Raw genomic sequence first — 14,481 nt, 5'->3', positions numbered from 1 at the left:
TTACTGGCTCAGATTTGTCTGCAAAGCAATTTTCCCAGAAGGTACCAAATTCAGAGGTCACTTTAAGAGCCCTCTGCACCATGGCAAATTAAACATGGAACATTTCACAGTTTCAGCCAACAAGTAACTTTTGTTGACCTATCCTGGAACAGTCTTACCATTGAAACAGCCTATGGTTCTAGAAAATAAGCTGAAAACCCATTTACCTGGAAGTTATTTCTCCAGAAATTCTTCCTGCTATAACCTTTTAAAAATTTGCATGAATAGTTTCATGAAGAGGGCAGATGAAGGAGGAATCCAACATTTACACATCTACAACTAGTTATCCATACATTTCTCTGAAATTATTCAGTGAGTGATACTGTGAGGTTATACTAAGCAACAGCTCTTTAGCTAATGTCCTTAGCTTGAAGTTAAATTTTGCCAAGCCTAATTGAAAGGACCTTGTGCCCAGAAGCTTTCCTATTTATTCCCAAATACATCAGCCTTTCCATAAAAAACATTTTTAACCTATTCATTCTGCATCTCAAACCTAAGTGACTGAAGGATGCCTAGCAGTATCACTATGCAAGTTTCACCCAATCTATACTTTAAAACACACAAAAAATAAATCAATGCACTGAGGATGAAAAATCTTCAAGTCAGAAACATATGATTTGAACAAAACAACTGAACAAAAAAAGTGAATTTCTATGACTGCATTACCATCCTTCTTTTGACATTGCTACTATAAGAGCTGTTTAAAGGATGTCAACAGAAGTATGTTCTCACCATGTTAAATGGCCATATCAAAGAAAGAAGAACTTAAAACCATATTCACATCTCAGGTATTCAATGCATTTTTTCCCTCATCAGTCTCCCAAAAATAATTGCCCCCCAAAATTTTTCAGAGACAGCAGAAATGATATTGTATGCAAGACGTAGCCAGTGCACTGCTCCAAGACTGTCAAAAGAAAGCTTTGGTGTGAATAACAGAGGGCACCTGGGTTATGACATACTGTCTTGTTAACATGTTATAAAGACAGGAAAAACTGATAGCTAAAAATCTCAAAATAAATCTGAATAGCCTACAGTACAAGAGCCCAATCCTTGCAGTTTTCTTGTCAGGGCATCTCCCCTTATAGTTATCAGTAATTCATCAGTATGGGACCCTTCATATCTATTTTAAAGAAAAATTCACCATTAAACTCTATTAAATATAGACTGCTTATTTTGTGGTGCCTCAAATCATAGAATGGCCTGGGTTGAAAAGGACCTCAAGTTTCAACCCCCCACTGAGTGCAGGATCACCAACCACTAGACCAGGCTGCCCAGAGCCACGTCCAGCCTGGCCTTGAACACCTCCAGGGACAGGGCATCCTCAACCCCCCTGGGCAACCTGTTCCAGTGCGTCACCACCCTCTGAGTGAAAAAACTTCCTCCTAATATCTAACCTACATCTCCTCTGTCTCAGTTTAAAACCATTCCCCCTTGCCCTATCACTATCCACCCTCGTGCACAATTGTTCCCCCTCCTGTTTATACGCTCCCTTCAAGTATTGGAAGGCCACAATGAGGTCTCCCCGGAGCCTTCTCTTCTCCAAACTAAACAAGCCCAGTTCCCTCAACCTTTCCTCATAGGAGAGGTGCTCCAGCCCTCTGATCATCTTAGTCACCCTTCTCTGAACTCGTTCCAAGAGCTCCACATCTTTCTTGTGCTGGGGCCCCCAGGCCTGGATGCAATACTCCAGATGGGGCCTCACGAGAGCCGAGTAGAGGGGGACCACCACCTCCCCCTCCCTGCTGGCCACTCCTCTTTTAATGCAGCCCAGAACAGAGTTGGCCTTCCGGGCTGCCAGCGCACACTGCTGACTCATGTCCAGCTTCTCATCCCCCAAGACCCCCAAGTCCCTCTCCGCAGGGCTGCTCTTGAGGAGTTCTTCCCCCGGTTTGTATAAATATCTGGGATTGCTCCAGCTCAAGTGCAGCACCCAGCATTTGGCCTTGTTAAACCTCATTAGGTTCTCGTGGGTCCACTTGTCCAGCCTGTCCAGGTCCCTCTGGATGGCTTCCCTTCCTTCCAGTGTATTGACTGCACCGCTCAGCTTGGTGTCATCTGCAAACTTGCTGAGGGTGCATTCTATACTCTACATGCCACTATACAAGTTGGTTATATAGTTCACCAGAAAGCTGAGCCAGCCTCAAGGCCGGGACTTGCATGTTTTACATACAGGTTACCAGCACCCGGAAGGTACTACTGACTGCTCTTACCATTTGTAATGCAACCTGTCCTCTACTAGGCTAAGGACAATTAAATTCACACCCAAGACCGCACTTACTTTGAAACACATTTAAAGATCTGTGCAGCTTGCACCTGATGTAATTACACTCTACATCATACTAACAACTCCCATCATCTTCCCACACTTTCATTATCAGGAGGCCTCCTGGTACAAAGGTAGGAAGGTTCAGTAAAATGAGTTAATATTGATGAAACAACCTGGAAGAGAGAAATTCTGTAACTCTTTAACAGTAGTTTTTGAAAAGTACTTCCCAGCTTTTGGGGGGTAATAATGAGAAGAAAGAGGAAAAATAAACTAATGAAAAGCATTTCCTTTTCACATTCAGCTCCATACTATAGTACTTCATGAAACAGCATCATGAGCAATGAAAATTATCACTATTTCAGTATTAAAAAAATGGAGATGTCTTATTTTCTTTTTAAATAGCAGTGCACTTGCATATATATTATCATTATTACTATACAACCTCTTAAATACTTAACTAGACAGAAAGTTACTACTGTATCTTAAATCCTCAGTACTTTTATAAAACAAAAATTGAACATATGCTCATCTTCAATTAACTTCTCATGATGAAATTTTTTCATTTTGTATATACCTGCATAAATGGACAACACAATGACACTGTTCAGCTCTGCTGTGCTTACTTAGCAGTTCTGCTACCAAATCTCTGCAGTTTCAGCCTCTACCTCCTGTACAATGGGCACACAAATCCTACCTTCAGGTACCTATTGGAAAACTTAACTTCTGTAAATTACAGAATTCTGTAAATTCCAACTCTTCAAACAAAGCATTAAATAAATGATTGAGAAGCAAAGCCACAAGTGACGTGAAAAAAAAACAGTTGAGAAATCAGTATTACTAGTTCACTGGTAAAACTAATGTCTGGGAAGTCTTGCAATAGATTGTACAGAGACGCCCAAAGATTAAGTCAACATTAATCAATGAATTTACTCAATTTTCTCATTGCCTTTCATGAAGGCAAAACCAGACAGCAACAATATGGATAAGATGTACCAAACAAACTGATTATTCAAGTTGGTTAAGGCTCCTTAGTTTCTAAATACAAAAATATATCAATTAATACAAGACTTGGTTTTATTGCTGTTAGTAGTAGTAGTTTGGATTTAAAAAAAAAAATGATATAACACTAGAGCAGATAACCTCCACAGACTGGAGACAAACACTGTTAGAACTTGATCAACCTAAAACACTGTTTTCCTCCTGTTCAGTGCCTCATTTTATACTCAGGTCAGCTGGCCAAACGAAGCACGAGAAATTGCGTACCACTGGTACTGAAGTTGCACTGCATGCTGGAACCCACAAGCTTCAGGCACAGCCCTCTTTGGTAGGCCTCCAACAAGCTTTCAGCAGTCTAACTGTGCAGCCTGAAGCTTTTGCAGTTATCCTTTCACTTCCTATTTTGCTTTCCTATCACCTTACCAATTCACAGGAGTTGGTGGACTTCTCAGCATTGGGCAGGGGGTTTGAATGCCTGTATGTACCATGAAGTATTTCTGCTGTGAAAAGAACTGCTAAGCTTTGAAGAGAAGCAGCAGGCAAATCTGTTAAAATACGTACTTAATTCACAGCTATGATTGCACTGCAACACTACAAACTGAGAGAAGCCAGCAGGAGAGACAGCCCCTACACCCAGACATTGCAAGAAGCGTTCTGAAAAATCTGGTTCTATACATCACTTTGAACAATGTAGAGGTGTTTAATTTTAATTACCACCAGGGTTCTGAGAGCACAGATGGATGCCTGTTAATTGAAGCTACCATGGTAAATCAAAAGAATAAATCAAATATCAGCCTCCCACGAACATTCAAAGTAGAAAATGGTAGTGGATTTTGGAAGCAAGGAAGGAAACTGTTATCAGTGAAAACAGCCACTGAAGGTAACAGACCTCTGCTGGGAGACAACCAGCAATAACAACTGTCTTTTCAGAAAGTAGCTCGTCAGTCCAGTCTGTAGATCAGAAGAATAGCCATAAGCCAGGGAGATGCACCGTTGGGACTGGTCAGTTCAGTCAGGTATTGTCTTAAATCCAGTAGCAACACAAATAGCAATGCAAGTTACGTCTCCAGAGGGAGACAGGAGGAATTTAGTCAACATGCATGAAACCAAAGTAAGAAACCAAAGATCACTGAGCTTGAAAACTGATCTATCTTGACCGCAGGCATAAAATGGGAAAGTGGAGGACAATGGAATGTGAACACCTAGATAAATCTCCATTAACAGTCTCTACCAGATTTCAACAATAGGTACTCAAATAATTGATCGTTGACTTAGTAGTCCAGTAGAGTGACAAATTCACAGCACTGAATATTTAAATCATGAAATACTGAATATTAAAATAATTTTTTGCAGACACTGCCACATGATTTCTTCAACACTGAAAACAAGAACATCAACAGTAAGGATGGATTCTTGCTAGAGTCAGTACCCAAAGTCATCAGCATCTTACTTGAAGTACACCAGCCAACAGCCACAGACTGTAGATACTTTTAATAAACAAGCCTGAGATAAGCTGAAAACCCCCTCATGATCTCACTCCTTGCACTTGGCAACATACTCAAGAAACAACCCCACTAACTGCTCTGGCATGTGCTGTGTCAGCAGAGTCCTGTGATAGCCTCCTTTTCTTGTGCCTTTTGCTTGGTTTATTTAACAAGATAAGAGCAGTGCTGTTCACAATACACCCCAAAGCAAAACTCTTCCTTTGAGGTTATTTTATTCAGAGAACAGATGTGGCAGCTGCAGCTGAGCTGCATTACCGGATCTGGATATGAAGAGAAATAAATCAAGGAAAACAGACTACAGATACAGAAATGGATTCACAAACAACACAAGGTTCCACAAAAACCCAACAACAGGTCTATCTTAACAAGACTCATTTTGTCCTTAAAATACAAAGCCTGGGTAAACTGCAATGCTCAGCGGGGAAAAAGACAAAGGATTCTTCAAGTGAACATTTCTAGTTAAAGACAACATGGGAAGAAGAAGATAAATAGCAAGTAATATGGACAAACATCATAATAGAATAGTCTACAAATTCTATGTAAGTTACTATTCCACAGAAGGGAAAGATCTCATCCTGTTCATGAAACACCTGCACGGTTTTCTATAAGAATGGAAAAAAGTTTTCAGAGGAAAATCTACAGATACGGCTCAAATGCAATACCATCAGTGTCTTCGGTGAAAAAAAAAAAAAGAAACCACCACACAAACCACAGCACCTTATGATCTTACCAGAAAAGAAGATCTGCACAAAACTAAGCTCAAGTACAGCTATTTTAGTAGTATAGAAACTCCTGAGTTATAGAAGCAAGGCTGAGCAACCACATTTATAGCAAGCATTGATACACAGAGCATTAATACAGAGACTTTCAAAAGCAGCATTGTTCCTACCGATATTACCCATAAATATCCTCTCTAGCTTGTATTAAAAACTGTCAACTGGAGAAAGTGAGGAAGACATCGGTAATAGCAAATACAAGGATGTGCAGATGAGAAAGTTTTAAAAGGAAGAGAGTTGAGGAAAAGATGGCTAGGTTTGTTTTACAAAGTATAGTCCAACCTGGAAACAGTATAAACACATCACTGCAGTCTTCTATTTCGGCTAATTAGCTCTGTTGAGGAGGAGGGTACGTTTGCAGAGGTGAAGCGCATGTTAATGCAGTTATGCTGTTTCTGGGACCCACCTCGTTAAGCAACGTACTATGTAGACACATGCAAAATGATTCTGGGTAATAGTCATTATTCCTCTTAGGTGTGCCTGTGAACAGAGATGAACTATTGCATTTGATTTTTAACAAAGCATTTTTAAAATCTGAACAAACAAAAGCAACGAAAAATAACTCAAAAAAGTCAAAGCCCAAAAAGACAGAAATCCACTAATTTCTGCAGTTATTAAAGGACAACTTAAGATATTTGTAAACATCACATCCGTAAAGTTCCTTCTCATTTGTTTTCGATTAAATGTTTACTGCCTTTACAGAGTAAGTAGATTACCACCACGCGTTATTTGCCAGTCAAATGTTAAATACTCTGTTTTGGATGTATTTTTATAGATGTATTTATGATGCTCTGCAGAGCTGTGTATGTCATTAGTCTCACCTACATCTAGATGTCTACCTATGCAATTCTGCCCACAAATCCCAGAATTAAATACTAAAGCAAAAAAAAAAAAAAACACCCATGAGTACCCAAGCACTCTAATTAATTGTTCTTGCCTTAGGCTCAGTCTGAAGCCCAGTTGCAGATGGCTTCCAAAATTCAGTTATTAACAGGAAAAAAAAAAAAAACTTTATTTATTACCCTATCCTCCCCACATCCCATTAACTACATACAAGCTGCAGAGCACTGGCAAACTCAAAGTAACGCTGGGGTAAGAACTCCCATGGGAAAAGCAACTCAGAAGATGTGGCTGCTTCACTCCTGGGATTATGAACACATTTTAACTGCTGCCATAGTCCTTAAAGCAGGGGACAAACTCTGTGCTCTAATTAGTAGGCTATGAAGCCAAGGTCTTTTTCGCTTACCCTCCCCCAGTGCCACAATTAAAAAAAAAGCATTAAGTCTTGTCCCAGTTTTAAGTAGTAATTTGAGATATTGGAAGTCAAGACAGTACCTCTTCAAGACCTACTTTAGACTGACGGCTAGGAAAAATTCTGACTAAGGAAGGAATTAACCTATATTTCCTACTCCCCTCATAGGTGCTCCAGCAGCTTGGCTATGTAATGCAATACTGACTGCAGTACTGTTCAGTATCCTTGAGAATAAACAAAGCATCTGCCCGGTTTGCACACCTGACCTGGCTTTGAGAAGAAGCTGGTGCTGATGTACAGCTTAGCCCTACCACTTCCAGGGGGTAGCGAGGCACCTCTCTGCCCAGCCTGCCAGAGCCCATCTGTCTTGCTCAGCCCTTCTTTCCCACTGCAGTGTAGTTTCACATCTTCACATACAACTCAGGTGCCGCACAGACCCCTTTCAAGGCCAGCCATCCTCATATTTTAAGTGATGCATCACCTGAAGTGCATTCCCCACACAGAGGATCTAAGCACAGCCCTTCCACATCCCACTTTAGAACACATGCCACGCTCAAACATCTCATTTTACAGTACAGGATTTCAGCATCAAGCCTGTTTGACGAACAGCCACCCTGCCCCTGCCAGACATTCAGCCCATTTCTCCCTACAACCACACCTTCAAGATGCAGGTCTGCTGGCCATATGGTTGATTCTTGCAAGGCTTCTGACATGACCTTGGTTAAAAGCAGATTATTTTTAACCCAGCCACTAGATTACTGATCTGGTTCATAGCACAACATAAAAACAGTCAGAGCAATACAGCTAGTTGGGAAGAGAGCCACAGACAGGCACAAGCAGGGAAGAGGAAGAGCTGCCGGAACTGTGGGAAATGTAGGGTTACTGCAGAGGTCACGAAATGCAGCTTCAAAAATGACCAGGTGTGCTGTAATGCAGTTCCATTCCTCCCATACATTATATTTCTCTGCACAATCCAGAACAGCTCTGAGTACCTCAGAAACACCATTTCTGATCTCTGCATTACAGTAATTTGCTTCACTCTTCTTCTCCAATATACATCAAGCTTCTTCCAATAAGCCAGTAGTCAAAAATAAACTGTACTTCTCTTCCTCCCTGTTTCTATCAAGTTCTCTTACAAGTCAGCCATTCTCCCTGCAGAGTAATCCCCCAATTCCAAGCAGTGAAGATCTTGAAGGTCCACAAAATCCTAAGAACTCCAACAGAAGTAACTTAAGCACTGCAATTAAGCCCTAGTATCACTAAGATGACTGGTCCAAGGCCCACATCTCCACTGAAAAAATAACATTCTCAGATCCACATACAGATGGAGTTGAAAACCACTGTGTTTAAGTAAACAAATTTACTAGTAGTAGGCTGGGCTGCAGATCTACCTCAAATTCTGGTAACATCTTGAGAAGCATCATTCTCTCTACCTGCCTAGATGCGCAAGCAGTTTTACCACTCCGCTCTACAACTTCATTTCTTCATACAGCTTTTACCTTAACTTGCTTACTGATTCATGGCTGCAAGAGGGCAGTTCCCAGACGGCTCACAAAAGGGATAGACATCAGTAATGGGGATCATTCCAGAGATCTAGTTAAGCTATAGGAAAATTGGCCAGAGACAGTTTCTAACCCCAACTGGATCAAGTGAAATTACATATTGGAAACTAATGCTCAGTACTCAAAATCTCAGCTAAAATTACTAATCTAGTACTAATGGGAAAAAAGCAAAAAAAGGCACATATGCCCACCGTGGAGTACCAGCCTGCTTGCAAAAGCAAAAATACAAACTCAGAGCGTAAATATGGGCAAAGAGAAGTAATCCTGCTTACCAATTAGAAGATCATTTGCATAACCACCATCTGGAATTCAAATGCATCTTCCCCCCTTCAGTTAGAGAACAGAGAGAACCTTTCCCTCTGAATAGAGTGAATATGCCTTCAATGGCTATTAACTGTCTCACTTTGAGTTAGATCAAGAATGATCTTTACTTACTGCTCTAATCAACTCTGAATATGCTCTCTGATAGGACTGTTCTTACCTGATTGCTGTCATTACTGTTAGTCATCTGTTTCTATTACTTATTCTGAATCTTGCCTTTTTTATTAGGCGTGACTACATTTCTTCTCATTGATGTCAGCAACAATATAGTGGAAAAAGTCATTAGACAACAAAGCATCACCCGAAAGTACCAAGTCACAAAGCCCAAAACAAGTCCCCCTTGCTTCCTATGACAGAACCCAAAACATAAGCCCTGATTCTCAGTCTACACTCAGCTCTGAACAATGAGAATGAACTTTCCATAATGTCCATCATGCAAGAGTTGAAGGATTATTCCACAGGAGACTGCAAGTAAGGTATTTGCTGTAGAAAAGCAGTGAGCATCATCTCTCTAGATGAGTCATAATAGGCACTGCTAAAGCAATATGTTCCAGTTGTACTCTAACCCTCCGCTCAATCTGCATTTCCATTCTGAAAACTAAGTTGCTTCACCTCTTTGATTTAGAATTGCCCAAGGCCAAAAGGCCTGTATTTCCTGACTTCAAATCTCATTTTTGGAATTACATCCCTAAGACATCAGCTAACCAGGTACACACAGATTAAACAGTATTTAATAAGCTATATGGTGTATAAATCCATACACTGCCTGTCACTTCTGCTGGATGAATTACTGTAATGGGCACTTGCAAGAAAGCAAGTCAGCTATGCAGTTATTACTCAATAGCTTTGAGAGCAAAATTCAGTTTTACAAGCCCGGTTTAACTCCTATGTACGTGTACACATATATTTTTCTTTTCCAACATAGATGACTAAATTATTTCAATAGCTAAAAATACCTAGGCCTTCTCGAGACTTGAGTTCAACTCAGCAATTCTTTTGTGTCCCCTGCAGTTTTAACAGTGTTTTGAAAGAATAGAAGTATTTATTTTGAACAGATATTAACCCTCTCATGAGCCTATTACAAAGAAATCAGACACTAACACTGTAGTTGGTAGGGTATCTAGTCCATTCACTGCAAGTCAAGTATCCACAATTTATCCTTTGCCTGAAGAAGTATTTTCATATTCAGTACATTAGTACAGGTTTATTCAGATGGAGTCATTGAAAAGAATAACCCTCTTAGTAAAGGAAGTCATCAGCAGTTAAGTTCTGCAGAAAGACTGATGTCGCCCCACTGAGATAGCTTGGTATTTTCAGATGCTTTGGAAATTACACTTATTACTTAAAGAGTAATTATTCACATAGCTTTTCATCCACAAATATATGTCATATGAATATGAGTGAGTACAGTAAAAAGGTAGTTACAAAATATGTACAGGCTTTTTTATTTGAAAACCTCAACAGTGTATAGAAAGAAGGCATGTGTCTTTAGGCTTTACAAATGAAGGGAAAAGTTTGCTGAAGTTCAAGCTACTTAGCTCAAAAAAAAAGATATCATACAAAAAGCTGCAGAATCAAGTTTCGAAGCAGATAAGCTGGATTAACAACAAAGTTAGGTACTAAAAATAAGAACTTTTAGCCTTAGTACTAGGTATAGAAAATCAAAATTTATTATAACACAGATAGTGAACACCACAGATCTAAATAATGCATTTGGATTTGATGTGGAGCCCAGTTCTGGAACATATGTTAGAATTGATTTAGTGCACATTAAGTAGATTACTGATATAGTTTAATTCATATTATTTACAACTGGGAGAGCTTGACGATAAGTAGAGTGTAATAAACCTGTATAATTTGCTTTCTTTCTTTCACTTATACCAATGAGTGATTATAAAGACAGTTACAATCACAGAAGATTAAGAGAGGTGGACAGACAACTGCGTTGCTGGTTCAGCATCCAGAAACACAACAGATGTCCCCCATACTGATGAGGCACATTATGCACAGACGGCGATGTCTGAAGAGCACTGGCATAACACTATCTTGGGCTTCCCTCTCCTGAAGTTGATCTACACACTCAACTCTGTAACTTGTCAACTCCGTCACTGAACACTTTCAATCAGGGCAGCGTGCCACACAAACAAAGAGCCTGAACCAAGCAGATGGCTGCAGATTCTTAGAAGATTACGTGTTCCCATAGCTGGCACTCAAGATGCATTCAAGACCACCTGAATTCACAGAAATTTGGTTTTGCACTGTTCATTAGGCTGCCATAGATGATGTTCAGTGTACCTCTCAGTCAGCCAGAAGCAGCTTTATTCCACAGTTGTGTTCCATAATCTTTTTTTTTCTTCCAGAACAGTCCCCACGATCTTGGTTATTTATAATGCTAGGAGGGTGTAGAGCACATCATGTGACTGCCTTGAACCCTACTATCAAATCAGCTTGGAAGAAATGCTAACTCTCCCTTCTGGAAACTTCTCATGCTAGAAGTCTCCAAGGCAAAGAATTCATAAATCAGTGCTTCTCTAAGAACAGAAGTGATTACACAAGATTTCAACTTCATTACTCATAGGAAAACTTTTTATGTAAAGATATACACATTACCAGAATCAAGTTACTCTATTTTAAATGTAAAGGAAACCTATCAAGGCAACAGTATCTATCCTCTTAAACATTCATTATTCTAGAATTTCAACTTCAAAATCCTCCTGCTCAGAAGTTGCATATTTCGGACAGTGTCTGTGGAAAAACTGATCCTAGACATCACAGCTTTTCCTAGGGAAGTTTTGCTAATCTTCAGATTATTTAAATTAGCTTCTATTATTATCATTAATCACACCCCACTAATACATTTGATCATCACTTTCGTACTAGAAACAGATATTGCATCTGAGGTTCTGAACGAGCACATAGGGAGTTTTCTGAAAGCTCAAAAAAAAATGCTTTTCAGAGGAAATTCATCTTTTCCTTGCCAAGGGGATCTCAGCCTCAGACAGGATTGAGTCAAAGATGCTGATTAGGCAGCTGGCACCAGGAGCTCACAGGCAATGCTTTGCTTCTCCTCTGCAGTACTCACTGAGTCTCCCAGGGCAGCCCCTTTAGGCACGGTAAGGAAGGGCAACGTCCTTTGCTTGCTGGAGAGCAGGAATCTCAGCTAACATTTACTTAGTTGAAGTCATTTGATGTAGAAAATAACAGTATTGTATAACCAAAGGAGCATCACAAAAGCAGTTATCCACTGTGATGGGCAACACACATGCAGTAGGAGATTATCTTTGCTTTGAAATATTACAATGGCTCCTGGCTCAGAGCTGCACTTGCCAGAGCTCTTCCACTGCAATAGAAAAGCAGTCAACCCCATGTATTCAGTCCTAATCCTAAACATGAAGCAGGAGCCTAAGATCCTCTGCTTAAAGCAACAGGGATTGAGCAAACACACTGCTATCAAACCTCTGCAATTCTTTAAGCAGGTTTCACGTATTCCCAGATAGCTAGTCTTGGATTTGGCATTATTACAAATCTGATAAACATCATCCAGAAATATTCACCCTTCACTGAACTGAGAGGGCCATTCATTTTTCAGCCCCATCAGATAACCAGCTGATTTTGCTATATTACCTACTGAACATTTCTACTTCCCATCAGAACTAAACATCCCAATGAAATAGATGCACTCTGTAAAATCAGATGCATTGTCTAATGAGTCAGTGCATGGCCCATTACAGCTGAAGCCTTGCCTCTCATTTGACATTCTGAAAGGCAAGGCATTTTGTGATGAATATATTTAAGAATAAAATACACAATCAAATCTGAATTCTGATTCATAGCAATAATGGAAGCATCTTTAATCATTTCTCTCAGTCAATCTGCATATTAAAGGCTCTTTTCAGGTTTTTAACAGCAAAAAAAAGTAAGCATATTTCAATAGAAAAAAAATTCTACCCCTACCCACGTGTCAGTCATATGAACAGTCAACACCGTACAGAGGGAACAATGCATCTTCCCTCTTCGCAGCCTGACTTGCTCATTTTCCCTAGGAGATACCGGCACAAACATTTCTTCTTGTCCAAAGAGATATTTCTAGCACCAACTACCTGATAGGAGCCAGACAGAGCTATTCCTTAGGAAAACACTGAGGTCACTACTTAACTGGATCACAGACTGTAATCCATTACTGAAACAAATATTGCAAGGGAACCTGATAAATCAACTGCTTAGCTAGATGCATCCACTCCCTAAGCAGTTGTAGCTCTTTCTAAATTCACTGTATTGACTTTCTGACAAGAGATGTCACTGCAGTGAAATCATGATGAAGCAGCAGATAAGAACACAAGAGTGCTAGATAAGCAACATGAATCCCTACAATGCCCTAGAAATAACAGTAGCATTCAGTAAACTTATTGTTTTTACAGAGGAAAAATTAACTAAAATACTGCTTAAAACACACAGCAAAATTCCTCCTTACTTTCTTGTAAAGCAAGCTAGATCATGTTAAATTCCCACCAGGACCAAAACTGTTTCACTGTCCCCAAAAGCACATTTATGAAGGAACATGCAAACACTATCCCCACTGCAGGGGCACAGATGACTGTACAACTCTACAAGGCAGGGGATATTTTGAAACAGTCATTCTGGAGATGCTTCCAGGATGCAGCATAGCTGGAGGTTGCTGAAAGTACCAAGGCAAAAACTGTTCTACAGTAGTAAGGCACAGTTCAAAGGGGCACTGAGGTCAACACTCTGAAGAAAGTTAAACATCAAGGAAGAAGTTAAGGCTACATACGTCTGTTATGCTGTAACACTATGGAAAACGCAGCAGTGACAGCATAGCAGCAAAGTCCTAGGCTACAACAAATGAGGATGTACTGAAATGCAGCAGCTGTGGACACAGAAACAAAGGAAAGAATCTGCTTATCCTTTGAAGGTGTCAGGTACGCAGGAATCTCCAGCAAGCTACCCTTGCCTCCACTGCCAAACCTTAAATGAGGTCTGAGAAGGGATGGATCCTGGCTCCACCGCTTCCAGTCACTCAGGTGCATTGCTTACACCTGAGCTCCCCTGGGTTGGCCCTGCCTTCCCACCAGGTGCTCAATCACTGCTTCAAGCCATGACTTAACATTTCTGCTAAACATCTGAAAGCAATTATTGGAGATTCCAACCCTAATTCAGTGAGTGGGAGCATATACTTCACAGGCTGCTCATTTTAACAAAAAGGAGAAAGAATTATTATGCAAAATGCTACATTAAAAGAATAAGATGGGAAATCTATACAAAGAGCATATTTGCCACCTATCTAGCCACTTACCTAGCCTCTATTACAAACTCTAAGTGAGCTCTGACCACACCTCAACTCCCAGCCCTCACCTTCAGAAATTTATTTTCATTTGGCTGCCCAATAGGATTTTACTGTCATGTACACAAATGGAAGCAATCTTAATTTCTGCTCCTCTGACACCACATCTTCTGTGTGGCCTCTTAATGTACCCTTCATTCCCTGATGCTTTACATTGGCATAGAAAATACTCCCTTTCCTTTCTAAATTACCTTAGATACAGTTTCTCTCTTTTACTCAACAGGAGTTTATGTGAGAATTAAGTGTCTATGAGTTAAGACTGTATTCTAGCCTGAAGGCAATAATATTTTTTACTAAGCACAGATTTCAAATTAAGAGTACATTAAATCAATAGGCTAAAGTGCCCCATGTGCATAACTACCTCCTGCTCCTCCAGCCACTGAGCAATCTCTTGTACAACAACAC

The sequence above is a fragment of the Numida meleagris genome, chromosome 4, assembly GCF_002078875.1.
Source record: "Numida meleagris isolate 19003 breed g44 Domestic line chromosome 4, NumMel1.0, whole genome shotgun sequence".
NCBI lineage: Eukaryota > Metazoa > Chordata > Aves > Galliformes > Numididae > Numida > Numida meleagris.
The sequence above is the reverse complement of the archived record's forward strand: the minus strand, read 5'-3'. Positions refer to the sequence as shown.